The 27,777-nt window shown below is 41.1% G+C and overlaps 1 long non-coding RNA gene across 1 annotated transcript in view; it reads right to left on the bottom strand.

Moving 5' to 3' along the window:
- Positions 1-22,959, bottom strand: part of LOC138405285 (uncharacterized) — a 42,643-nt gene extending 19,684 nt beyond the window's left edge. Inside the window, exons 1-4 of the long non-coding RNA XR_011239000.1 lie at positions 18,049-22,959; positions 14,809-17,963; positions 10,681-11,812; positions 10,500-10,559 (exon numbers count right to left, since the gene is read on the bottom strand). This is a non-coding gene — a long non-coding RNA (uncharacterized lncRNA). The remainder of the gene's footprint in view (positions 1-10,499; positions 10,560-10,680; positions 11,813-14,808; positions 17,964-18,048) is intronic.
- Between the last annotated feature and the right edge of the window lie 4,818 nt (positions 22,960-27,777).

A 27,777-nucleotide genomic window follows, 5' to 3' on the forward strand; every position in this document is an offset into this window, starting at 1 on the left:
AGTATAAATCCTGAGACTTCTTCTTCCTTCTTCTTCCTCTTCTTCGTCTTCCTCTTTACCCCCCTCCCCTCCCCACCCCAGCATCTTCACAATTATGCACACACATTGCCATAAATCTAATGCGCTTTCATGATCTGTGGGAGCGGAGTACATAAAACGTGTTTGCCGGATTTGCATACAAACATACTTATTCTAAATCCCCCTCAGAAGTTGTAAATGATTGTCTTTTCCTGAAATACATCTCAGCAAATTGTATTTGGGCATGTTTATGAATCCTATTATGGCATGGGTTTTATCATATTTCGTGGACAGTGATGGCTTCTCAGCGAAGCTGTTAAGAAGAGGGAGAGAGGGGCCTTGGGCAATAGACTTTGTCATTTGTTTCAGATGGGTTCTGGATTCCCCTTCATTGCTCCATGACAGGTTCACAGTACCAAGATGGAGCTGTGCTAAGTCCTTGCAAGAGTAATTCAGTAACTGCTGTCTGCCGAGCGAACGAAGCGCCATTCTGTGTTCATTTTGGTCTTTGATGCAACGCTGTTGAATGCATTACTTAGCTCTTAACATGATGCAGTAACGGCAGCGCGATCTGACTTTGATTGCGGCCTTTTCAATTCTTCATTTCTTTTGTGTTTTGCACCCTGTAAATAAATAGTGACATAACTGAGTAGAATGTTGCATAATAAGCCCACAATGGAGCAGAGTTTATAAAGAGCTGGAGAGATACTGGGCAGGGAAGAGAAGCAGGAGTTTGTTAGCAGCGCCTGCAGAGGTCTGGGTTGCCGAAGAGATTATAATAATTCTATGTGCTGCTGTGCTTCCCTGTAGCAACTGAACAGCCAAGGTAAAGTACTGATGGTGGATCCTGGTGGCAGCTGATCATGGGAAATGATTAAAACTAGATTGCTTAGATAAACAATATGCCTACACATATATTACTATTATGGGAATACTTATATCAGTAAAATCGTTACTTTAGCTCCCTTCACCTCTGTCAGACATTTTCTTTTGTATAAACACTTTATATTTATAAATCTCTTAATTTATGTTAGACATTGTCTTTTCTCATGAGTGTTGTAAATATTGTCATTTTGTTGACATGTTGTGTCACATGTGACATCTATTGCACTTCTGTCCGTCCTGGGAGAGAGATCCCTCACTTGCAACTCTCTCTGAGGTTTGTACGCTATGTTTTTTTCCCCTTGGCTTTTATTTTGGTTGTTTTCCATCTCTCTTGTTGAGGGTTGAGAACAGAGGATGTGGCATCTTGTTAAGCCTCATAAAAAAATTGTGATTTGTGTATATGGGCTATAAAAATAAAATTTGATTGATTTATTGATGGCATAAACACTATACGTGGAAGTAAATAAATAAATAACAGTCCTGCCTTCAACAATGTCAAATATCTAAAGTGTTTTCTCTACTTTTTTTTTTTTTCATCTGAAATTCCAACCAGGCTCTTCGACTCCCGTCAGAATTAGCCATTAATTGGTGGGACAAGCTGCTGAGTGGGGAGGTCATAAACATTTCAAGAGTTATAAAACTTTCATTAAGTTCTCACGATATCACAGCAGCGAGTGACCCTCCTGCTCCCTGCCTCCCTTTTTTTGTCCGGGTGGTGTTGAAGAGGGGAATGATTGCGAACAAGAGGCCTCTTTGTGGCGGAGGGAGCCTTTTTCAAACTGTCTTGGCCTTTTGACTCGTCCTAAGCCAGAGATCAGAGCTTGGAAAGTGGCAAAACAAAGGGCCGATTTAATGAGATTGTAAAACAGGCTGAGGAAAAGGAGGGGGTTACCAAATAGCCAGACTGCCAGCTCTGGTCCGTTTCAAAAGGTCTTTTCAGGATCTCCTCTAAGCCGTCTCAATATGAGCTAAAGGAAAAAAAAAATCAAAGGACTCGGAATGCTTCGACAGATTTTGACATGAGGAAGATGTGGATGTTTGTCGGCTGTTTTCCACACAAACGGATTGCACGCCTGACAACATTTTTTTTGATTCCTTTGAGAATTAGATTTATCCAAATATTCAGATTTAAGAAGTGAGTTACATTTGATTGACTGCAATTTCACTCGAATTTAATAAACAGTCAGAAAATACTACATATTTTAAACAATGGTTTCTATAAGTAGAAGACTAATTTAAGTGATTTTCAAAAGTAGATAAATAATCAGACCAATTATGATAGTCATACAACAGAACTTCCTGCTCACACACGTGCACACACACACACGTGCACACACACACACACACACACAGTAAGTGGTTCTGGCACACACCATAAAGGAGGAAACAACATTCCCATTCATGTCCCTGGGTCTGAGTTGCTCTTTCTAAGCAAAGCCAGCGCCGCGTTTATCACGATACATCTGTCACGTATCTTCTCCATCCAAATATCTCTGTGGTTGAACCCCTCCTCAGTTGTCATTAGAAGGAGGGGGAGTGAAGGATGGAGGGATTGAAGGAGGGGGCGGCGAGGAGAGGAATGAAAACAAGCCAGAGTCGAGGAGATAACCATCAGGGTCCTAAACCCATTATCTGGCCCCTGTCCACCGTTGAGTGTCAGGAGTCACACCCAGGTCCAACTTAGCCTGGAGCTGTTGACCTGATGGTCTCCACTGACATTTCCATTCAGATGAATGGCTCCTCGCTGCATGCTAGGAAGTGTCCAGTTTGACCCTTACCTGCCCCAAGATTCTCTCCATTATTAACTGGTCTGTGGCTCCGTGTCTAACCTGTATCCTATTGCCCACCACCCTCCCCACCTCTGCGGCTCTGACAGCGAAGCTGTCTCCAGTAATAATGGAGGACAAATGAAACCAGCCAGGCCCTGATGGTGGCGGTTTTAATGACACCATGCTTTTGTGCTTTTTCATTTAGACAAGGGGCAGGAGACGAGGAGAGGATGAGGAGGGGAAACCTCTGCAGCGCTGCGACAGTAAAAACCACGGTGAGTGGTGCACCCTCATTTTGAGGTTATAGGACACAGTTAAGTTCCTTCCGTGGTTCAGGCAAACGTGTCGGTAATGGGCTCGTCGGGGCACCGTGCCATACACAGCTGTTTTTTTTATGTTCTTTAATTTGCTTGAAGGAGAGAGGGGGGGGGAGCGTGCGAGTGAGTCTTTAAGGAGGCCCGTGGACTTAAGAGACCAAATACCAAAAGGACCTTCATAGGTGCACTGTAGTTAACCAATGTAATTAGCAAGAACACAAGTAATCAGTCCAGGGAAGTGTGTCATTAAATGGCATCCCCCCATGATTAATTTGCCACTCGTAACAGCGAAATGAACCTTCTCTGTGTCCTTAATGACCCTGGTTAATCTTTTAAAGTAGCAGGGAGGAGAAAAACCAGCAAGAGGGGGAGAGATAGGGAGAGAGAAGACAGGAAACAAGAGAGGAAGTAGATATCAGCAGCTCACAAGTGTTTCCAGTCATGTAAAGCTCCTTTCTACTGGTGAAAACACCCATCCAACTGGAGACACTCCACAATTTAATAAGGTGAGATTGAAAAACTCTGTTGTCCACCAGTCAATCCTAAAGATAAATATGGAAATAAATCTCGGATCAAATCTATGTTAACAGGCCTTGAGCATCATCTCCTTTGTTTTATACTGTTGTGTAGTGTCTTTTGTGTTCTCTTTTTGTGATGTATGTATTTTCACTTCCTGTCTTCATTTTTGTTGCCAGTGACGCTGTAAATGGAGCTGCTATATGATGCAAACAAACTCAGATGTGTGCTGACAATAAAAGTAATATCATCGTCATTGTCATCATCATCATCATCACTAACATCTGGCAGTGACTGCAAAGCAAATAGATGCAATTGTCATTCACAGGGATGGAAGCGTGACACCCAGGTGAACGCACTACCTTGGCAAGACGGCGAGGATACAGAGAGCCTCATTTGTCGGTGCGTTCCTGACGTCAAACATGGCGCACCGGGGAATACAAAAATAGAAAGGGATAATCCTCAACTGCCACAATTGCCTTTTTAGTGGATTTATCCTCATTTGCAAAACTTGCGCATATTTGCTAATTTTGTTGTAAAAAATGTAAGTTATAGTTTTCAGTGGACTTCTGAAATGCCATTCGAGTGGCTTCTGGGAGTGATTAGGTAGCAACAGACACTTAAACAGATACAGGACACAACAATCTGTTCTGTGGGATAAATCCCCGTTTAGAGATATTAAAGAACAGAGGCAGCACATGGTGCCCAGCATCTGACACCGCGCTCTCTGAAGTGGAGGTGGTGAGGAGATTAGCGCGAGGAAAAGAGCCCCTATTATACGCCCTGTTGCATTATTAAACACGTCTCTGTGTAATTCATTCTTCGGTGGAGTACATATTTGTCTTGGTAATTTTTCTTAAGCCACGATAAAGCAGAATTAACCATTTGAATTAATCATGGGAATTAATTCTTTGATACAGGGTCGGGGGCCGTTGCGTCCGGCCAGCTGCACATGGCTGGGGCCGGCCTGCTTAACACCAGAAGTGCCAAGCATATGTTAGTTGGGAGGAGGAGGACGGATAGGGAGGCCTGGGTGGGCAGGGAGGAGGTCCCTGTGGAGCCCTTCACAATGAAACACAATATCCTCCTCCTCAGACGCGTGCAGTGACTTAAACACTCCATTGTATCAAATATGAATGAGGTTCCCCATTGTCTGGGTGCGGGCGAGCGGGGAGACAGTGTTGTCGATTAGCCACATGATTAAGCAGACGACACGGTAGGGGCCACAGAGGTAAATAAAGGCCGCCCTCTGTCATTTCCTCGTCCCCAAGGGGACCCTGCTGATGGCTCCTCACAAAACTTAGCACGGTTAAAGCCAATTGACGGAAAAAGTGATAATGTATGAGTGTGAAACAGCTGAGTGATAGAAGGGAGGTGGATGGGGGGGATTAAGAGGCAAGGAAGTGCATGTGAAGGAAGCAGAAAGGAGGAAAAGGAAGGAGGAAGAAATAAAATTGGGGTATGGAGAGAGATATGAATAAAAAAATAGACATAATAAGAGAAGAGATGTGACGACAGAGGAGAAGGTGAATAAAAGAGGAGGGCAACAAAGGATTGAGAGCAGCAATAAGCGGTGCCATTGATTAAACAGACAGGGTAATTCAGTCATGCTCCATGTCAGGTGTTTATTATCACATTGTAGAATTTGCATGTGAAAAAGACGCTTGCGTTCGCTTCGCCCGGCCCTCGTCCGGGCTCTCTGATTGGCTGACATTGCATCTGCGCTACAGTTCTGTAAAGGCCCCCTGTTAGGAGTGCATGAACCCAGTCACGGTTATTCACAGTGGGCCCAGTGTGTCAAACGGTTATTATTGGCAGCGTTAGCAGAGAAAACAAATAGAGGCAGAAAGGCCCATAATGAAAGGGAATAAATTGTCTTAATCGATTCTGCTCATTAATCAATTTGGAGCAATACGTCAAAGACACAACCCCAGCTGATGAAACTAATGAGTCACAAACAATATTGGTCTGTGTGGATTAATGTAGTTTTATTCATTTTCTCAATTCTTCTTATGTATTCACAGGGTTAGTTTAATTATAAGTAAGTAAGATTAGTTGTTATTTACTTTCTACTATTTTTGGCATTTAGTGCACACTGAAGATATATATATATATATATATATACACATTTATTTATTTTATAATATCACCAGAAAGGAAAATAGAACATAATTTAGATTTTCTCTCAGATTTCTGTTTCATCATGTCTTCATTCTCTTGAATCCCTGTATTGTTAAAAACCTTGTCTTGTGTGGAGCTCTATCACATTGCTGTAACCGTTAACTCTTTATTGATATCAAGCAGCTGACCTTAGTAGGCACCCCCCCCCGTCCACACATGCACACACATACACACACATGTACGCACGCACCCCTCCACCAGGCCCCCCCCCATCCCATTGCGGGACATTCAGGTAACTAATCTGCCTTTAAGTATGTCTCAAAGGAAGCGCGGCTAATTAGTATCGAAATTTACTGCCTTCACTTTTATTGACTTGTCCTACTTCTCCGATAATTAACTAATGAGTAAAGTAATGAGCTATGTCGTTCAGTCATGCTGTTCAATTACAGTGCGGAATCAATTATTGAAAATAGTTTCTGATGCCACTGCTTGAGAGTGCATGCAGAGAGGGGACAACACTGCTTCGACCAAAATGCAGAAACTTTAACATTTGTCTTTAAACAATAAGAAAAACCTGCGGTGGTGAATTCAGGGTTTAACTTCGATGCAGACAGGAAGTTAATGCAGAGTACAATCATTTTATCAAGCTCTTTTGAGATCATAATAGCCTGCGACATGATGTCAGATGTCTAAATGTTATTATCAACTTGTACATTAACCACTGCTGACGAAACATGCGCGTGCACCACTTTACTGTAATTCATTACCCAACACAAGCTTCCCTGTCAAACCCAGTGGAGCTGGGATGAGGTCTCGCAGTCAGCAATGTGTCACTGAGGTATTTTGGATCTTAACAAAAACATTGGGTTCATTATAGAAAATTAATTAGAGTAACACACTCCCAAGTGTTTCGGCTGATAATGAACTCTCTATCTTTTCAGGCCAATTTAGTCTGACGCTCGTTGATAATTATGTTTACATCAAAATCAATGCCCCTTGTGATGAAATATGCTAGTTTGTCATGTTGGTTAAATCCTATATGGATGGAATACAGTGAAGTTGTATGCTTTATAATTGCCCTGTTTTTAAAGTTTGGGTTTAATATTTACAGCAGTGAAATTGTATTTTTTCCTCTTATGAGCTATGAGTTCCTATAACAAACATGTTTTTGTTATTTCACAACATATTTCTTATGTATCTGAGTCTAACAATCAATAATATAATGAGCTTGTGAAATCATGTTCACTGCTTGTGTCACATCCATGTAAAAAATGCACATATGTATTTATACTTGAATCTGTAAATTTTTGATCTTGAGAATGTGTCATACAGATTTGCTTCTATGGGAATATTGTCCATATGTGTGAAGGAAAAGATTTTTGCATAGAGACATATATGTCATTTGCAAATGTAAAAAGTGATCAAGCACAGCAAGATAGCAAACAGTTTGTTTTAGTAGAGGCAGACAGAGCAGCAGAAACTTTGGACAGGATATAATTATCATTCAAAATATGAATAATTTTTTAAAGGTTGGTGGTGCAATCTCATCAACAGATTGAATATTTATTCAACTTACGTTTGGTTAAGCGTCATAATTTCAGAACGAAGCAGCTCCTAGCTCAGCTAAACCGTGACAGGAAAGGATTGGCCAATCAGAGGGTCTTACTCTGTCCAGATTGGGTAATTAGATTTTTGATCTGATTGGATGGTAAGCGGGCAACACACTGATTGGCTGCTCAGCTTAAACATTAGTATTTCTTCACAAATTTTACACAAAAATTACACCAAATATTTCTACAGCTACATATGCAAGCTGTGAAACCTACTGTGACTTATGTAGGATTTTAAGGATTTTTGCTGTCAACAAATTACTAAATGTTGCTGCATTTTCCCCATCATATGGTGTTATTGAAATATATCTACACTTTGCAATCAGGTTGTTAGATCCAAACGCAGCCTGGGAAAGGAAAGCAGCATCAGTTAAGTAATATTACGAGAGGATTTAAAGTACTTGTGGGGTCATGCCAGAACTTGCTGGTTTGAGAGCAAAGGCAGAAACATGAATAAAGAGAGTTGGACGAGCTCCCAGTTTCCTCATGGCTGAGTCATTATTTTTAAGAAATGTCCACATGAAGGTACATGCATAGTGCAGCTTATATACCTATACTTGTGTGTGTGTTTGTGTGTGTGTGTGTGTGTGTGTGTGTGTGTGTGTGTGTGTGTGTGTGTGTGTGTGCGTGTATAAATAGCCTGAAATAGCCAGATCTCGACCGTCTATCCTTTCAGTGTTCTCCCACAGACAATAGAAACCTCTCCGGATTATACATGTATTTTTATTTTGCATAAGTCATAATTAATAAATTAAAAGGAGAGGTCATAAAATACAAATTAATTGGTTTTGCATAATATTATTATTATAAGAGGCAGTGTTGATCAAATTAAGAATTATTTTTTTTTTAAAAGAGACATGGGAAGGAAACAGGGTGGTTTTTGTCCTACAAAGAGACATGGGGGGTGGACATGAGAATTCTACCACAGTATTTTGGTGGTATCAATATTCTATTAATATTAACAATGCCAGAGGTCCCGGCTGGTGTGCCAGTCAGGGCTGAGCCGATGTGACAGGCTCTCAGAAAGACGCTAAAGCCAAGGACATTAAATTCCCCCTGACAGCAACCTTGGAGACTGTCCCAGGCACGCGTCACTTTGACTGCGGTAAATCAGAGAAATAAAGTCAAAAGAACATAATGGAGTCGGCTCTCGTCATTATTACGACAAGCAGGTTTATTTAGTGTACAGTTGGCTCGCCTTCTGCTCCTGTGTGTGAATGTGCGCCGTGCGTGTGTTTGCGCTTGGCTTGCTGAGCCCTAACAAGACAAGACTGTCAACTGTCAAGAATTCCTGTAAGCCAAAGCTGCCGTTGGACTGTACATGAAGTAAATCCAGAAGATTAGAACAAAATCCACTCTAACTCTCGGAGAAACCACACTCACAAGCATCAAATACACTCACCGAGCCCTTTATTGGGAACACCTTGCTCATGCTGGATGAGCCTTCCCAACATCAATTCTTCATGGCACTCAGACACAACTCTTTTCTTGTGACATGGTGCATAGCATGCTGCAAGTAGCTGTTAGGACATGAGCAGATTATGGCGATAAAGGGATGCACTGCATTAGCAACAATACTCCGCTCAAACGATGATTGATTGGTATTAAAGAGCTCAGAGTGTGCTAAGAAAACATTCTCTACACCATTACAGTTTCTCGCCCACCAGTCAAATACACTGTTTACACAGGGATTGCTCAAATAATAGCTTGTTTCCTACACATGTAAACAGTTGTATCATTGTAAAATGCGGAATTTAACTGCAAAACAGCTGTTAGCAAAGACAACAGGGTCAGCAATGCTTGTGATTGATTATCCATGTTGTGTTCTACACTGGTAGCTGAGGGTAATGCCGTTTGTTGTCTTCTGTAGGGGGCGGGTCATGTGACCGAAAAGACGCACTCAGCAAAAGAGTGTCTGCATCATAATTCCAGAAAGTCTGTGTTTGTGCCCATCCAGGCTGCAAAGTGCAACCTTGGAGTTTTCAGGACTTTTGAAACATAGTCGTATGGATGTAGCCTGACACAATACTGCAATGATTCCAGGTTTTAACAGTGAAATACCTTCTACACACTCTGAAGAGTAAGAATTCATGATGTCTGCATCTTTATTTCATATTAATAAAGTCGCACGAAAATAAATTAAACATTTATGCAAATATTGACTGTGATGGTATGTCACAAAAAACAATCATATAGTATCAAACTGCACAGACAGCACTGCTAACACACAGGTTTAATCTCCATGTTCCCATGTACAGATACATGATGACATATTTGCTGTAAGTCATTGTGTGGGATACACTACATAGATTACGTGCTGTATGGTTTCAGAGACGGAGGGGGGGGGGGGTAACTCTCAGACCTCCCTGCCAACTACGAGCTGCATTTGCTCTTCTGATTCCATCCACAAAATGACAAATAAAACAACAGCTTATGGTGCTGCAGACAGCCTGAAGCCAGCTATCTGGGGGCCCTCTATCATCCTCGTCTTCCACCCTCACCGCGTTCCCCACCCCACCCCCTCTTCATAGAAGCCTTGGCCAAACCTTATCATCATTGCTCCCATTTGAATAGTATTATAGACACGTCGGCCAAGGGAGATGTCATAAAAAATTTTATTGATTTTTTTTTTCTCTTCGCTAGTTGTCGCCATACATTAATATCACCAAATAACTGCACGGCTCCCGTTTTTAAGCGTGGCTTTTGTGGAACGTGTCACAATCCCCCCCCCCCCCCCCCCCCCCCAATGTGTCTTAACAGATTCTGGTGACGTTATCTTTCTAGTACAGCATGACTGATCCTTCTGCATCTTGTCAGGCTTCTCAGAGAAAGGCCTGTTTGACATGCACAGACACGGTGCAGCAGGATTTGACGTGGCATGATGAACAGTAGACTTTTACTGTGGGTGACCTGCAAGTCCGAACCAAGGACTGTAGTGTAGTGAGTGGGCTGGAGTGCGTGCACGTATAAATGCTTTTATTTGTGCATGTTTTCCCAAGTAAGGTCTCTTGTTTTCCTGCGTGTACATGCAAATATCATGCCAGTGTATGTCCTGTTGAGACTGTTTGTTTGTGTGTGTGTGTGTGTGAGCTGTGATGTTCCATAATGACACATTCACACCTTCACAAGACAGCACCAATGTCCACACGGTCAGGCTGTTGTCCCCACTCCCCCGTCTCTCTCCCTATCCCAGCCTCTTCCCTTCAGCTCGCCTGCTGTGAGCAGGTGACACGCTCTCTGGAGGTGTGAGTGTGTATGTTTACCTTTAACTCTGCTCACACGTTCTGTCAGGTGTCACTCACATGGACTGTGGAGAGACTGACCTGTGAGTGAAAACAAATACAGTGTGTTGTGTGTGAAACACCATTAGTTGTAACACACAGTGATCTGTTTTGAAACTGATTTTAATGTTGTGGCTTGATTCAGAGTTTTCATTTTACTCACTCATGCCATGGCTCTGTCACAGCTACCAAACCATCCTGCTGCACACACAAACACACACACACACCAACAAATATGCTTATTCATCTAAACCAGGGGTTTCCATGAAAATTTAGAGAGGTCCGGATAAACATTTTCTTCATGGAAAGTCTAGAACAGCATAATGTCTAAATAACATTAATTCAAATAACAAGTGCAATGTATGTTCAAATTTTTGATTTATCTTATCAGGCAGTCAACAACTGCCTGCCAAATATAGTAATACAAATATAATATATTACTATTTCAACAATATTTACTGTCAGTTTTCACAGGAGGAATTATAAATAAGTATTTGAATAAAATAAATGATCTCTTGTCGTGTCAGAAAGTAAAATACAGACAGCATTTCTTAAAATCTGCATCTTGGAATAAACAGCTGTCTCTGATTGGTTTCTTTCCTTCTCATGTTTCTCCCAACTCCAACTCCCATCAGAATGTTCAGTGGAATTAATAAAAACTGTGAGTTTCCTGGCCCACTAGTGCTGTAAGGCTAGAAAAGCTACGCTGGTTTCATAGGTCCAGGGCGGGTTAGGATGGTGTCTGGGTCCGAATCCCGACTGTTGTCGTAAGTGACCCCTGCTCTAAACAAAGACAAACAAAGGAACACTCTCTCGCATCTTATACACTAACCATCCTCCTCTCTTTGCATCCCGTAAACAAAACTAGGCACAAAGTCATGACACAAAGAGGCACCAACAAGAAAGTCAGCACTAAAAAAATGGAAGGGGTCAGCATATGTCCAGTCAGCGTACAACACCTCGTAAGACAACTGTCCCAACCAAGCAAATTGGGTTTCTCCTACAGCTTCAGCACAGTGTGGCATGCAGCTGAGTGTGTATGCATGTGATGCACTGTACTGCACAGTGTGTGCGCTCTCACCCATGTCATGTACGATACCACACAAGTGAAGATGGGGCAGAATAGCAGGAGAGCTGCATGAGCAGATTTGGGTGTTGCCTCCAGGGCGTGCGCTGTAGCCTCCATAAGCAGTGACATGTCAGGCCTTTGGACCTGTATTTTTTGGGGGGGCTTCATTATACTGCAGGTCCAGGTAATGAGGCTGGAGGGGCTGCCGCTGACTCAATCTTTAAGGCTTTCAGAGAGACAAAGAAAGAAGTGTTTGCAATGGCAGCACAATGAAGGCAGGCTGGATTCTGTATGAAAAAACAAGCTGCAACAGTTTTCTGTGACATACTTATGAATCTTATAGTGAGAGCACAGGGCAATTGCATTGCATTGTGTTATAGTGTTGTAAATCTCATCTATACTGGGAGCCCTAAAACAGTGTGCACAAGCATTACAAGGTAATTAATGTGTTGCCTAACATGAAAAAATAAGAATAATACCATTTTTAATTTCCAACCTGACAAGGGCTGCTACCTTGTATATAATATATTTGCACACAATGGCCATGTATTTATTGTTTTACTGAATAATTACAAATTTTAGCCGAGCTGAAATACAGAAAAGACGAATGTGGTGTCTGTTAGGGTTGAGACTGAAAATCAAAATTATTATTATCATTATTATTATAGTATTATTAATAATTCCAATACTGTTTCATTGTGTTGCTATCATTGCTGCTGCTGTTCTTATTAATAACATCATCATAGCATCATCGTGGCTTTAAAAAGCTATTTAACTGAAACAACAGTCTTCTACATTGTTAAGTGCTTCATTTATTTAGAGCTGCTACCCCAATGCAAATACCAGGACTGAGTAAAAACAGGTAAATGCAGTAAGAAATGTATTTGTAGAAAAATAAAGATCCATACTGGATATCTTGTAGGGTCGACTTTTACAAACCGCTGTCTTTGTCTTGCTAATAAAATGTGAGTCATTATTTTCGTCAGCAGCTCAGAGAAAACATAATAACAGCGACTGCAGTCATGGATGTGGCTGTTTGTTGTTTGTGTTCTGCCTTCCACCACAGCCACTGATCCATCCAAAGTTAATCACTCCGAGCGGCATTACAGTTTAGTGCAGTTTGGAGTCAAACATCCATCTCCCGGTCTATCTATCACTTGCTTTTTTTTTCCCTATGTGGTAATATTCCCCAATTAGAGCATTACTGTAGCCTACTTCATCAAGGGCTAAAGTAATCAAGATTAATCTCAGTGAGCTGACACGGGCTGTTTGCTAAGGAACACACAGAACAATTGCTCTGGGCGAGCATCATTAGGAAATGCAATAAAATTAGGTAAACTGATTATATTTCAGAACTGGGGAGCAAAATAAAAACACAATTTGGGGAGGGCTTCAATTATGACGGCTGCGCTCGCTTGTTTGAACATCAGCCATTAAACTACTTTGCAGTTGTAATGCTCCAGCACAAGTTTTTTTGTGCGTGTGTGTATGTATAGAGTCGGGGTGTTTTTTGAGGGTATCTATGGATTCCCATGGATGATATGCATGTGTTTTTCTTATTCATCTGTTCAGATTTCACTGATGGTGGGAGGAAGGGTGGTGTTATACCGAGTGGTGGAGGTAGCCTGTAGCCACATATGCAGGCTCCCAGCCAGCAATTGACACAAACTTGGTCTTAGCCAATGGCTGCAGCAACCATCTCAGCCTTGCTAGTCAATTGGTATCTAATAGGGGTTAAGTGTTTTGAATTCTGTCTTTTGAGAAAGGAGAAAAAAATGCACTGGAAGGCAAGATTTCATTTAATTATAGCTCAGATGGTAGATGGATTATACTGTATGCGTTATATACATTGTTGGGTGTGCATTTTCTATTTATGTGTATGTGGCTGCCACACTAGGTTTGCATCTGTGCACGTGAGAGAGAATCTATAGGCAAATCATGTGTGCTTTGTTTATTTATTTGGCCCTGCCTTCAATAGCTTCCTGGTGAGGAATACCAAGGCAATCTATTTATGTCATTCATGGCCACTCAGTAGTGAACAATACTCTGAAACACACACTGTGATTTGCCGGTTAGCAGTAAAACCGTTTTAAATGCTTATTAATCTTGCCCGGGGCCAAATTCTTCCTCCTCCTCCATCCCCAAAATGGGAAAAAGAATGAAAACACATGGAAATATGAAAAATACCTTATCTTATCACCATGTGGAGGTAATATTTTGTGATCCTCGCTGAAATAGCTCTGAACATTCCATGAATATATTTTGAATATTCCCTTCGCCTGCGTTTGAATTGATGTACAGCAGGGCATATATGCATTCATGTCATCTATCCGGTGTCACGCATCAGCCGTATTACAACGTCTTCCCAAACAATTTTGACAAGGAGGGCCGCGCTTCTCTTTCATTTAGACTAGATGAAGGTATACGAAGATATATGATGAAATAACCTTATTGTTTTTCCCCCTCGGTAGAATTATCCTGGCCTCCCTCCCATACCTCAGTTTACTGTTTGTGGGGAGAGATAGAAGCTAAGCTGAGCTGACTGACATAAGTGATAGCAGAAGCTGTATGTCTGCCTCCAACCCCCCCAGCTTCCTTCAGGTGTGGTCCCTATCACACCTGCTGTTTTATGGACGTGTGTGAGAGAGAGCGTAACCAATAGATGGAGGTTTACACATCAGATGTTTCTATGTCCTTTGATTAAAAGGAATGAATGGGGGGAAAAAAGAATGATGATGGGGGCATTAATATACCAGTATGTCATGTTAGTAAAAAAATGACCTTAGCAGTTTGTATTCTATCTTTAAGTGTATTTTTTTATTTATCTGTGCAGCTGAAATTTCAAATATGAACGCTATCTTAACCTCATTGGTCAGATTCTGATCCGCTGAATGGCTTTCTTGCTCATTGTATTAGCCCATTGATTGGGGTCAATTTTTATTTGCAGGCCACATGTGGATGAGACCTCACAAAATCAATACCAAAACACACACATATGCCTATGTGATATTTGTTGCAATGAAAACATAATCAATACGCTCATAAAAAAATCAGCACCACCTTTTGACGCTCCGTGACCATCTAGCTTCTGATTAACCCTCACATTGCACCAGTGGCCTGTGCCTATGGACCTTATGAATTAAAAATGCAGTTCATTATCACAGTCCAGTCGTTAAAGGATATCTTGTCCTGCATGGCAGTGTGTTCGTTTAGTTAACTTACTATTTTCTATCTTGTCGTTTTTCCAGGATTATCATAATCAATTTTGTCCTGTCTTCCTCTTTTTCTCCCTGTCTCCTCTGTCTTCTTCCTTTTTTGCATACTGACAGATTTTGGAGGATGGGGCAATGGGAGAAAAAAAAGGAGGAGGAATAGGAGAGGAATAGTTAACAAACTCTGCAAATGATTGATGGGCTAATTTCAAGCCCTGAATAAAACAGTTTCCTAAGTCTGTTGATTCTCCATTTATTAGGTAATAGAAACATTTATCAAAAAAGTCACTTTTTTTCTTAAGCAATAATTGCATTTTTAAGCCCTCATTAGGCCTTCCATGCATGCATAATCCAATTGAATAAATACAGTGCTGGGGTGAGGAATTAATAGTCCTCCTATGGTAAACTGGAAGTTGGAGATTCTGCACCTTAGCTCCTGTTAGCATGGAATAGTAAAATGAACAATGCTCTGAGGTGAACAGAGGCAATAAGAAGAGGAAGAACAAGAACAAGAACTACAACCCTTTCAGTGGCTTTACATATTACTGATTACCAATGAAGAAATTCTCCTTGCAGTATTGGTCACAATATACATACACACACAAATAAATATTCTGACTAAATGGAGTATCATAAAATGTGATAACAATAAGGTGTAATAATAATGAATAATAATAACCAACAGAATCAGTTTTAACCAATAGCACACAAGTCATTGTATTGTTCTTGTCCATTTAAAACATGTCACTCAAACATTCACAGTGTCATTTGAATAAAAAGTACGTGAAGCAAACTGAAGTCAGGCGTCAGAAAAGAGTCTAATCAATTAAACTGGAGATGGGAGGTGTGGTCTAAAGCTACTTTGACCTAATTAAACAAAAATACTCAAACATTTATATTTTGGATCAAGAAGCATCTACAGATGTGAACTAAGCCCCACACACAGAAATAGATGTCAGAAAATGTATCATCATTGGTTTGCATAAACCTGAAATTGGCTCAAAGGTAACTTCATAAAGATTTAGATACTGATCTGTCCACAGTCAAGACAATTGTCTCCACATGTAGACAAATCGGCAGTGTGGTTCTTCCTGGTATCGGGTTTAGCCGGTTAATATGATTCGAAAAGCACAATGTCTAGTATGTTAAAAGAGAACAGGTGAAGGCTTAAAGGAATTATTGGAGCTATTTGAGATGAACAATTTAACAGGCATGTATCCAGGGCAGGACAACAAAGAAGAAACCACTGTTATAATGTTAAATAACTTTGCCAAAAACCACCTTAACACGCCACAAGGCTATTAGTTAAATCTTTAGAGGACTACCTCATTGTGCAAGAAGAACACCCTGTACTCCAAAGGGCATAAAAAGAGCGATACATGCCAACATGAAGACATCATCCCAAAGGTTAAGTATGAAGTAGGTGGTCCTGACCAGCATGTATTACCCAAGTATCTCACAGGATCTTCAGGGTCTCTTTCCACCAGATGAGGCTCAGTAGAAGTTGGGTAGAGAAGGACAATAAACAAATCTATTACAGAACAACATCCAATCTAAGTTTCAAACAAAGCAAATCCACCTTTACTAGTGGGCAAGTTGCAACTTGATTTTGGACCAATACAGATATTATGGAACATCAAACTGCTGAGCTGACACAGTTCTGTAAGATATCATGGTTCAAAAGTGCTCTTGTACATTATGCAAGTCTGATCTGTAGCTAGCATATTTGTTTGAGATCATCTCTGCAACAGGAGGTTAAGTAAGTTCAGTTTCTAAATCAAAGGGTTCTCTTCTGCACCATGAGTTTGTATTGGGTGTGTTCAATACAGACACAAAAGAAGATAAGTATTTTCATGTTATTACCTTAAGCACTGTGTGTTTGTCTATACTTGTGACTTAGATAAAGATCAAACGCATTTGATCTGATCCAAAGGGTTTACTACTTTTTTTTTCTTTTTCTTGCCACTTCAGTTAAATTTAAATTATAATGATAACCTTTATTTTTTTTTTTATAGAGATAAGATAATGCTGAAATTATATAACCCAGCAAACCTTGTCTACCAGGTTAGATGTTGACAAAGATCTTTACAGCACAGTTTTGCCATCAGGGGCAATTTGGGGTTCAGTATCTTGCCCAAGGCCTCCTTACTGCGATCGAACCTGGTTAGTGGATGACCCGCTCTACCTCCTGAGCCACAACTGCCCCTATCCCACAGATAGATTTCTGATCTTTACCCAAACACTGTAAGTGAATCGTGTAATGAAAGATGAGTATTTGTCCAACTACATTTGGACATAAATCATGAAGGTGTAACAATACAAAGCAGCGTTTTCTGAGAGGTAGGTTGTGTTTAGATTACAAGTCTGATGGTGAGTAGAGCTTCAGCGGTCCACTGCTACACCTCTGTCCCAGCTGCTCTGTATGTCATGTTAAATAAGGTTTAATTTCTGCCTGGCCAGGGACGGAGGTTTCCCACTTTATCTCCTACTGTACTGTAGCTTTTTGCGTATGTAGCCACATCAAAACAGCAGTCATGTCTTGTTACCTGGCAACGGTCCCACTAGTCGACCAAGGCTCCTGTTCCAGCAGAGAGAGCCAGTTTTAATCACCTAGCAAATTTCCAGCACTGGAAACAGACAGGGCCTCAGCTTAATCTTGTTAGCACGATGAGGCCGTTTTCCGATATCATTGCTAATCAAATCATCCCAAAGGCCCCGGGTAGGGGAAGTGGTGGTAGTAGTAGTGGCGGAGGCGGCAGATTGCGTGTGTACGTGGAGGGGGGAGGAGATAAAGCAGGTGTCTGTGTGTGTTTGTGTGAATGCATGTATGAAGGTTTTGCATTCACACAGTAGAGGGCTCTTTAGTGATTTGCAAGATGCAAAGGAGGAGGGTGGAAACACTGCAATATTCTAATAATAATCCTTTGTATTAAACACATCAACACACATACAATCGTAAATACCCATGCATACCCTCGTGCTCATCATCATAACCAACACCCTGCTCCTCGCCTTCATCTCCAAACTCCGTCTTTGGTCGTGAGCTCTCACTCCAATTTGAAAGACTCCTCCACTTCTCCCAGTAGATAACCAGCATTTCTTTTAATAGCCCAGAGCCACTCGCCAGCACCCAGAGAGACTCCCCAACCCGGCACCCAGGAGAGCCTGCACAACAGAGAGAAAAGGAGAACAAAGCCAACCTGCAAAGTCTTAAAAAGTTAAAACATGTACTTTGATAGCCCCGGCCTACCTATTGTGGCGGCGCTGATCCGACCCCAGGGAGACTGACAGCACCGCAGAGAAAGAGAGAATACAGAGCAGGAGAAGAAGAAGAAGTGGGCCACGGCAAAACCCGAAAAACTCTTCTTGTCTTCTGTTTTCCATATCTGCACGCACACATACACACGAGTTAATGCCAAGCTGATGGTTTTTGCTGGTGTATTCCAGCACAGCTAGTGCAACGGAATAATACCCATACATTCAAACTACTTTCTGCATTAGCATATCTTTCTTTTGAACTGTACAGTGAGTGAGAGACTAGAGCTGCAAGATTCTGTACACAGAGCAAAAACACCAACATTTAAACGCAGCGCCTGCACCGAGGGATTTCCACTTGCTGTCACGAGTTGAATTTCCTTTTACAAATCTCCCAGAGCACATTGATATTATGCAGTGACACACATGCCTCATGCTTCTCACCCTTGTATTTCTTAGATATGTGCATGTAACTTGCAAAGGAATATTTTTAGGAGTTTCCTGGATTAAGATCATTGTCAGTACGAGCACACTGTTCCTCATGTTTCGGTTTTGGTAACACTATTAAATTAGCTGTAGTATTGGCTGAATTAGAGTCTGTATCTGAGTGTTTATTTACAAAAATGGAATAATACATTAAACAAATTATACACAAAAGGTTGCTTGAGTCAATTATACCTTTCTGCAATAAGTGCAACTGATACAAGCTCCTTTCAAAAATCAGACTAGAATTTGTAAGTGTTTGACCATTGTTAAAAACCCTGATTTTAATATAACACAAAAACTGCAGGAGTATTGACCCATAAAGATCACAGGTCAGTTTTCAATATGATCAAACTTCCTAGTGGAGACAACACTTTAGATTTGTCATGAGTCACCAGTTAAAGAAAGTACCACACTAACGTCTCATAATTGCTAAAAGAGATGACTTGCAAAGGGATGAGGCAAATTACTGACCTCACTAAACCTGTGGTTGGGCCTTAAATCAGTGACCTTATGTGACAGAAAACCCTGTTCGACGAGTGTCAGCGTTGACAATAAGCTTGAAGCGGTCCTTCTCCACAGTAGCAGGGGGTGGAGAGCAGACACAAACACACACACACACACACACGCTAACCTCCTCCTCCATGTTATTAAATTTGCCTGTTAATTTTCTCTAAGGGTTTGGTGTAATTAATGGACCAGTTTAGAACGGCCATGCAGCGAGATTCATTCGCCGTCACTATCCCCCGTCCCTACAGTCAGTCATGAAGGGGCCACTCTCGAGGCCCACTGGGTTCCTCTCAGGCGCCGCGGCCTGTCAGTCTCACGCCCACCCTGGGACCGGGGCCTGTCCATCAGGAGCACAGTGATGGAGAGACAGGAGGCATGGTGGGACAGGACTGGCTGGCTGTGGCAATGATTCCCCCTCAAGTGGCTGTGATTGTGCTCATTACTGCCCATTTACATTTCATCAGCGGGCTAGCTAGCCCTGCACTGCTAGCACCGCCGACTCATTAGCACTAAGGGAAGGGGGGGGGGGTCGCATAGGCCTCAGGCATCCAGGATCTGAAATGCACCAGAGGGAGGTTTCAAGAAAAAAGAGCAGAGAGGCCACATAGAAGCACATATGGAGAGAGGGAGAGAGAGGGAGAGAGAGGGAGAGAGACACACAGAGAGAGAGAGAGAAAGAAAGAGGTTGGTCGTTGTGCCTGTGTCTGATCAGATAAAACACAGAGGAGAGGAGGAGGGATTTAAACTAATATGTAATAATGCCCATTGCTGTCTCTGCCCTACCTTTTCCTGGATGAGTCTCTGTTGAGCATTGGTTGGCTGCATTTACAAACTAACAATGTGTTATCTCCTTGCAGTGTTCATCTCTAATCTTGCCTTGAATATAACTATGTCACTCATATGTCCCCAAATTTGGTGAATTTTAATTGTCATGATAAATTAAATGAGTCAGTTCCTTAAAAGTAAGATTGAATACTTTAACTTGTTGAGGTGCACAAACAAACTACATTTTCTGAAAAAAAATCATTATTCATAACCTGCTCATAATTCAATGTTAAGATAGAAAGAAGGAAATGTAGTTAGAAAAATGCACACATTTTATTTTATTTCAACATTAAATGCTGTGTCTAGATTCAGGGGCTGCATCCTTCAAAGGCTGCGTTTTAAAACATGGTCTCAAATTTTCTAAACTCCTTTAACAGAAACCAGAAACCCTGCACGACCTTTGCCCTTCTAATTGTCTGGTTGGTCCAAAGAACAATTCATCATCACACTCATTCCTTTATGGTGCAAAGATGGTAGAGCGGTCCCCTTGTTTGAGTTAGATTATAAACTGTAAATTCAGCCCCGCCAAATGTTCAAATAATGTGAGATAGATTAGTTTTAAATAACAGACGTTTTACAAAATGAATGCTCGCATTTAAATTTGCAGCTCATAATAAAGTTTGTGGTTAACTGCCAATAATTCCAAGAGAAATTTGGGGTGGAAAATACTAAGCAATGTATTAGAAATGTAGAAAAGAAGACAAGAAAGTGTCTGTGAGTACATGAGTCACCGAAATGGAAAACTTGAATCTGGCATTTTACTATGGCGTGACTTTTTTGGAATATTACTGGTTTAGTTTGTTTGTTACTATGCAGTTAAAACAAAGTAAACAAAGTAAGTGCATTATTTTATGCCATAAAATATCTTTTGTTAAATTTGATGTAATCTGGAATAATTGTATTCAACCTATGTATTTGTATTAAAATGAAAACAATACCACAAATGAAAAAATCTAAATGTGTATTTGTGCTCAGTTTCAGTGTCACCCTGTTGACACCAGAGACCTGATGAGGGGGGGAGACTGAGGGTGGGGGTGTGAGTGAGGGTCAGAAATTCCACTTGATTATAAAAGTACAGAGAAAAAGAGAGAGAGAGAGAGAGAGAGTCAGAAGAAGAGGCGTGAGGGTGGAGGGGGTCAGAGACAGGGATGGATGGAGAGAAAGAGATTGAGAGAGAGAGAATATATAACAGCATATGAGATTAAATACAGTATGTCTGCCCTCTTCTGGTCACCACCACCATCATCCGCGCTGACAGTCCCCACTGGGGGAGGGGACGAGTGGTGACCGAGAGTTGGTCTGGTGGTGGTGGTGGTTGGGGGGGGGAAGATGAAAAGCAAGAAACTGACGATGAGGAGAGAGGTGGACACGTGAACAACTCAGTCAGACCTTCAGAACAAATTATACACATGTCTAAAAATAGCACCAAAATAGGACGATGGCAATTTCCATTAGTGTTTGTTATCGTGTGAAACCCTCGTCACAACAATTAAAACTGTTTTGTTTGTGCACTGGTTATTATCCTATTCCCCTGTCATATCCGGCAGGAAATTCTAATTTCATATTACGTACCTCATTTACTGTTAATATTAATCCAATATCATATGAAATGACATTTTTGAGTGACTAAAAACTCCATGATATTCAAAATGTAATTAAACGGCGTTGCCATATCCTGCTATTTTCATGATTATTAAAGTAATGGTTCCAATGGCTTGATTATGAGGGGGAAGGAAAAAAAAGAAAACAACAAAATGGAAATGTTGTGCCACCATTTCTTGACTGACAACATTGTTTCTAATCTCATTAGCGTCAGGAAATTGACTGCAAATGACGAGCGCACATTCCTAATATTACTAATTTACTTTGCCGCACCAGGTTCCTCAGCACCTGGCGTGTGTTTGCTGGCTGTAATTGCCACGGCTCTAACAAAAGGAAAGTCAGTGAAGGAAACATAAACTGGGTGTGTGTTGGGAGGTTTTATGGTGCGTCTGTGTGTGTGTTTGTGTGTTTTTGCAGGAGTGGCTCATGGGCCTTTATATCTGTGTTTGTGTGATGTGAGTACACATACTCAGGCGCATACATAAATGTGTGTGTGGGTTCTCGTGGGGTCCGACTGTGCCTCTAGGTGCTATTGGGGCAGGTGTGTAGCCAACAGGCAGGAGTGAGGCCTAGTTAGCCAACGCAGAGATGAGAGGTTGAGTCTGAGAAGAGCTAGTTAGTGGTGGGCTGGATTAAGCTCTTTATGTCAATAGTAGATGACTCTTTATTCTTCTGAGCTGGTTCAGACCTGTTTGGGGAGAAATTTGAAAATTGGTCCCAGTGAGATGCGAGACTGTCCTGTAAAAAAAACAAGTTCACAGGTCACCGGTGAACCAACATTTTACGACCCAACGATTATAGTTATACATCATCTGAGGTTGTGGTCGTAGCAAAGTAGTATTTGTTCCTAAAACTAACCAATCACGACACAGACGTAATCATGTGTTCATTATTGTTACCTAGACGACATAGGTCTGGTGTGCCTGCCGATCCCCTATGGGTTGTATTCGAGGAAGGTAACATGCAGGAGATATGGAGGAAGTATTTCATGGAGCCACATCTTTACCTCCACGAGGGAGGATACATTGTTTGGTTGTGAACAAGATAACACAAAAACAACTTAATGTATTTCCATGAAACTTGCTGGAAGGATGAATTATGGGTCAGGCATGAATCCATTACATTTTGCTGGGGATCTGGATCTGGGGGCGGATCCAGGACTTTTTTTTCTGTAACATTGTGAGATTTTAGTTGATCTCTGAGGGTAAATTCATGGATCTTGAGTGTGTGGGATTTGTAAGTACAAATCCAGTTCTAGAGAATTTAAATGTGGGTTCATAAGGGGACTGTTGGGCCTTGGGAAAAGTATGCGTTTGAATAGAGTCCACTTTTTCAGAGAGTCAGTGTAAATAAATGTTGTACTTATCAGCTCAGTACATCTGCAACAATAATCACATTGTTACTCAACAACCTCAAGAAAAGCAAACTTACATTTATCAAATATGTTTTCAAACTAATAACGGAGTTGAAACAGACACATGCATGAACGAACCTGAAATATTGTTTTCATTCATGCCAATTTCACTGCAATGAGTGCAGTGAATGCGATGTCAATCCCAGTGTGACACATTTCTAAATAAAGATTGGAAATGAACAGAAAAAGTGAAAATATCAATTTGGTGTGCGGCTGTCTGTCGGAGAGTACAGTTACATGTTTTGATGTGATAGCAAGTTGCTGTGCCAGGGAGAACCAGCAGCTGTGTGTATGAGTTGGTGCGTGGTTTGCTGTGATTTTGATGCAGTGCCAGTCTGCGTGTGTGAGTGTGCCAGTGAGTAAGTGCATCCACCTGCTTTTGTGTTTATCTGTCTGTTTGCAAGTTCATATGTGAACTGTGTATGTCTGGCTGATTGTACATGTGCCTGCTTGCCTCTGCATGCATTTGTGCTTGCCTGCCTCTCTCTCTCTCTCTCTCGCTCTGTGTATGTGTGGGTGTGGGTGTGTGTGTATGTGTGTGGGTTCCCCAGGGCTTTCAGAGTAAGCCTTCGTGGCCTTGTGCTCCTCATCAGACTCCGTGTCTGGGAGCGTAGCTGTAGGGTGGGCCTCCACCGCGGGGACCCTGGGACCAATGGGGGACAATCACTTCTGGTTCATAGCTGCAAGGAAGGAGACAGACAGACAGATACTGCATGGATGAAAAGAGTATAAAAAAAGAGCATGAATTTGGTTTGCGCTCCCATCTTTGTCCTTTTTTCCCTTCTCTCCATCCTTTTCTCCTAATCCCTCCTTCCTCTCCTTAAGAGCCTGCAAGGAGTTTCACAAGGTATCACCTTTCAAAGATTGTGTTTTGTGTATGTGTGTGTCTTATTATATGTGCATTTTAAGGGACTCCTCTGTCAGCACTTCCTCATCTGCCTGGTCACATGATCTGGGTCTGTCACACAGCGAGGCAAGAGTTTTCCTGTGAGAGAACTATGAAGGGATAAACGTTACCCTTCACCCATCACTCAACAGGATTAAGACACTTTCTTCTTTCCTGTTTCTACAAAACTGCAGATATTAGCTTCGTTACTAACTTGACCATCTGCAAAAAGAATCTGTATTGATGATATATGAAGGTTTTTATTTGTTTGCTATTTAGAAGGATTTCGCCAAAACCACTGGACCTCCTTTAACATTGTGAGATTTTTGAAAACATTTTTGTTGATTTCTCAGAGAGTCATTTAAATCAGAGTAATTTTAATCAGATCAAATGTTTGGAATAATCAATCAACTAATTAACAACAAGCCAATGATATTAGCATTCGTCAAATAATTATACCACACACCATGACCATTTTATTGCATTGCAATGAGAACAGTGTAATTTATTGCTGCTTTGGGTGTAATAAATGACATGTATGTATATATACATATATATATACATATATATCAACACTGTATTTATCCCAGTTTGGGATCTAGGTTCTAAGATCATGATAGTTTGTCTTTTCAACCTAAATTTGGGTTTGGACATATAATTATTTAAATAGGATCATTTTTTGCCAAATGTCCTATTTGACCTTCTATCCAGTAATAGTTTCTTAGTCATGCTTTCTTAACAAAGTATCTACAGGCGGTTGTTCTTTCTCTGGCATGAGAAATAACTCTGGTTGCTAATGATGTTCTACACAAACAATGTCATAATGCAGGTTAATCAGGCTGGCATTATTTTCTATTAGCTTTGTTTACTCGGTCTGCAGAGACTTGGGGGGGGTCATCTTAATAACAAAGCAGATATTTTGTTGCTGAGAGGCAGTGACAGACTATGACAATCTGCAGGGGATGTTGTTATTCTGTCGACTGGAGCCAGACCAGTGATGAGCATGATATAGAAATTTATCCAACAAACATTTAGCCAACGTATAATGTTGTGTAACATGACAGGTAATGATGGGATTGAGTGAAGCAGAGCTGTTAAACACTTGAAAACCAAATATGTAAAATGACTGCACTGTATTAAACAAGCTGTCATAATCTAGAAGATGACTTTAGACTGTAGTCTATCAGCTGACTATTGAGGCGTTTCAATATTCACTCTCCTGCCGTGACCTCATTTAATAAGCTGTCTTCTCGGCAGAGTTTTTTGTTTGGCCTTGGACGCAGCATCTGCTGTTGCTCTTTGACTTTTTTTTGAAAGCGTTTCAAAAGTAACACAATTACAAAGCGTTGCTCTTTGACACATGACAGATTCAACCGAGCACTCATCAATTCTTCTTAAAGCCGCGCCCTGCTGCCTCCACAATGGATTCCAAAATCTCAACCGGTGACTTCACCGAGATCGGATTACCGTCCCTCAGTGAGAAGAAAGTAGATTTCACCTCTGACCTCTGGGTTCTCTTGACAGGTGTAATGCACATCAACACTCGGAGGACTTCCTGCTCCTGCATAGTTCTGTGTTTCTTTTAATACCAGAGACAGGTAATTTAGCAAAGGTTAAGCTGCAGCAAAACAGGTTCAAAGACATGCACATCTGGGACAATCGTATAACAGTGAGCTTAGAATGATTAAACTAAATGAAATCCAATGAAATATAATATTTAAAGCTGTTTTAGATTAGTTTAGTATAGGAATAAAACATTTTTCAGATTTTATACACACACGTATGAATGTAATTCAATGCCAGCCCAAAGTTATTACCACAGCAACTTTCTGACAGTGCAGTGTGCAGGTCTGTGTCCATGCATGCATGAGAGTGGAAGGTGGGGGTGACTGTTGGTGTGGTGGTGGAGGGGTTCAAGAAGATGAAGGAACTCAAAACTCAAAAAAGGTTGCAGGAGTAAAACTTGTACTTTGCAGTTTTAAATAAACCTGACATGATGTAAACTGTCTGTGTCTTCAATACATGCAAAGAAAATCATAGCTGTTTCTTTTTTCCATAATAATCCAAACAATGTAAACCATGCACAAGGAAGGTTAGTATTGACTTTGGTCCCTATGACCATACACTTTGAATTGAACAGAGTCCCTGTGAACAGACGGCCTGGCCTGATGTCTCTGTGCTGCCTCTGGTACCAAGCTGCAGCTGTAAGTTCTTCATGTCAAATAAAAAACTGACTCCAAAGAAAATCTGTCTGCAATTATTGTCAATGTCATTGACAATGATTCAACTTGATATCTTAAGTTTATTGAATTTTTCTTAGTGCAACTCAATTAGTTTTACATTTTCACAAGGGGACTGTTGGGCCTTAGCCGAGGTATCCACTTTACTGAATGCCATTCTAGTTTTCTTTTGAAAAGATATCCATTAGTTACTGTCTATTGAGGTAAATCAATGATTTGTTGATATTTACAGCGTTAGAAACTTGAAGACTGTGGGAGTTTTCCAGAATAAAAATGTGCAATAGTTAGTTATACTGACTGACCACTTTGGGGCAACAAGGGTAACAGCAGAGACAAGAGACAGACAAGCCAACAGAAGGAGAGAGAGGGGAAACGGGATGATCAAAAGGACAGAAGCCATGATGATGATGAGGCATCTGACTGGACGGACGTCGTCTCCATCCAGTTTGTTCTCATTAATATCAATTCTCCTCTGACAGATACGACATGGCAAGCAGGAGATAGATGCCTTACACTCACACACTCCCATCAGCCCAACACATACACACATATTTTGACATCCCACCAAAGCCGCCTGCATAAACGCACAGCTAATAATGGTAAACATAAATAATCCCATTTTATTAATGTGTGTTTGCAGCTTGTTCTGAACCGTATATCAGAAATGTTCCTGTTTACCTATAACCACTCTCTCTCTTTATTCAGAAGCAAACTTGAGAATGACAACAACCATTTTTTTTTTTTTGTTAGACAGGATTGCAGTAACCAGATCCGGTCTGTGGAGATGACACAACACAGAATAATGCCTCTCTATTTCACCTGCTCCTCAGATCTGTGTCAGTAGCAGCGAATTCTGGAAAACCCCGTCACAGATCCCCTGTACTGTAATGAATACCTGCGGCCACATCCTCATGCTGTTACAGAGAGCTGATGCCACATCCAGGCCTGGTTCCAGACGAAAAATGACCTCTGAAATTAATGCATAAGCACAGACACCTAATAGCAATCGTAATCCGCCTCAAACAGATTATTTCCTGGTTTAATGTCGGTGTACAGCTGCTTTTAACTAGATCAAAAGAGTCATAGCGGGCAATTACACATAACTTCAAGTTGGTTAAAAGCAAAAATATGTCTTTGTGAAACCTTAACACTTCTTGTAAGTGAATATTAAAAGCCAAAGAGGCGGCTATAAATTGAAACCGCCTTTTTGGCTTTTAATATTCACAAGGCCCAAAAGACAATTCATAAACATAAACATAAAAAAAACAACAGAGAAATACAATAAAATGATCATTACAGCAATTAACTTGTCTTCTTTGTCAAAAGGAAATAACATAAAATTGAATATTACCATATCGGCCCCTTGTGTCTGGATGCAGGTCTCTGCAGGTAACGGTCAGGGTGGACAAAACACACACGTCGCTAACAAGCATCATGGCGGCTGTCAAGAAAAGAAAAAGTAGATGTTGAATGTTTTCCAGTAGAACTGGACAAATGAAGTCAAGCTAGTATGCCTAGTTTTCAGGTTTGCGGTCGCAGTAAAAGGAAAAGGCCAATCTCGAGCGTCATTACAGCTGGAAACATGCAGCTAAACTGGATGAGCCGCGAGGAGAAATGCGCTCGTATAAAGTTAACGCTCTTCGGCGGAGTTTGGGTTTCCAACATGCGGCTTTTTACAAGACCACATTCTGACAGAGACAATGTTATACAGGCAAGTTTTGTGGTGAGCAGGGCTAAGAGGCGGAAACCTCATTCAGGAAAAGA

Source organism: Paralichthys olivaceus, chromosome 17, assembly GCF_024713975.1.
Source record: "Paralichthys olivaceus isolate ysfri-2021 chromosome 17, ASM2471397v2, whole genome shotgun sequence".
Taxonomy (NCBI): domain Eukaryota; kingdom Metazoa; phylum Chordata; class Actinopteri; order Pleuronectiformes; family Paralichthyidae; genus Paralichthys; species Paralichthys olivaceus.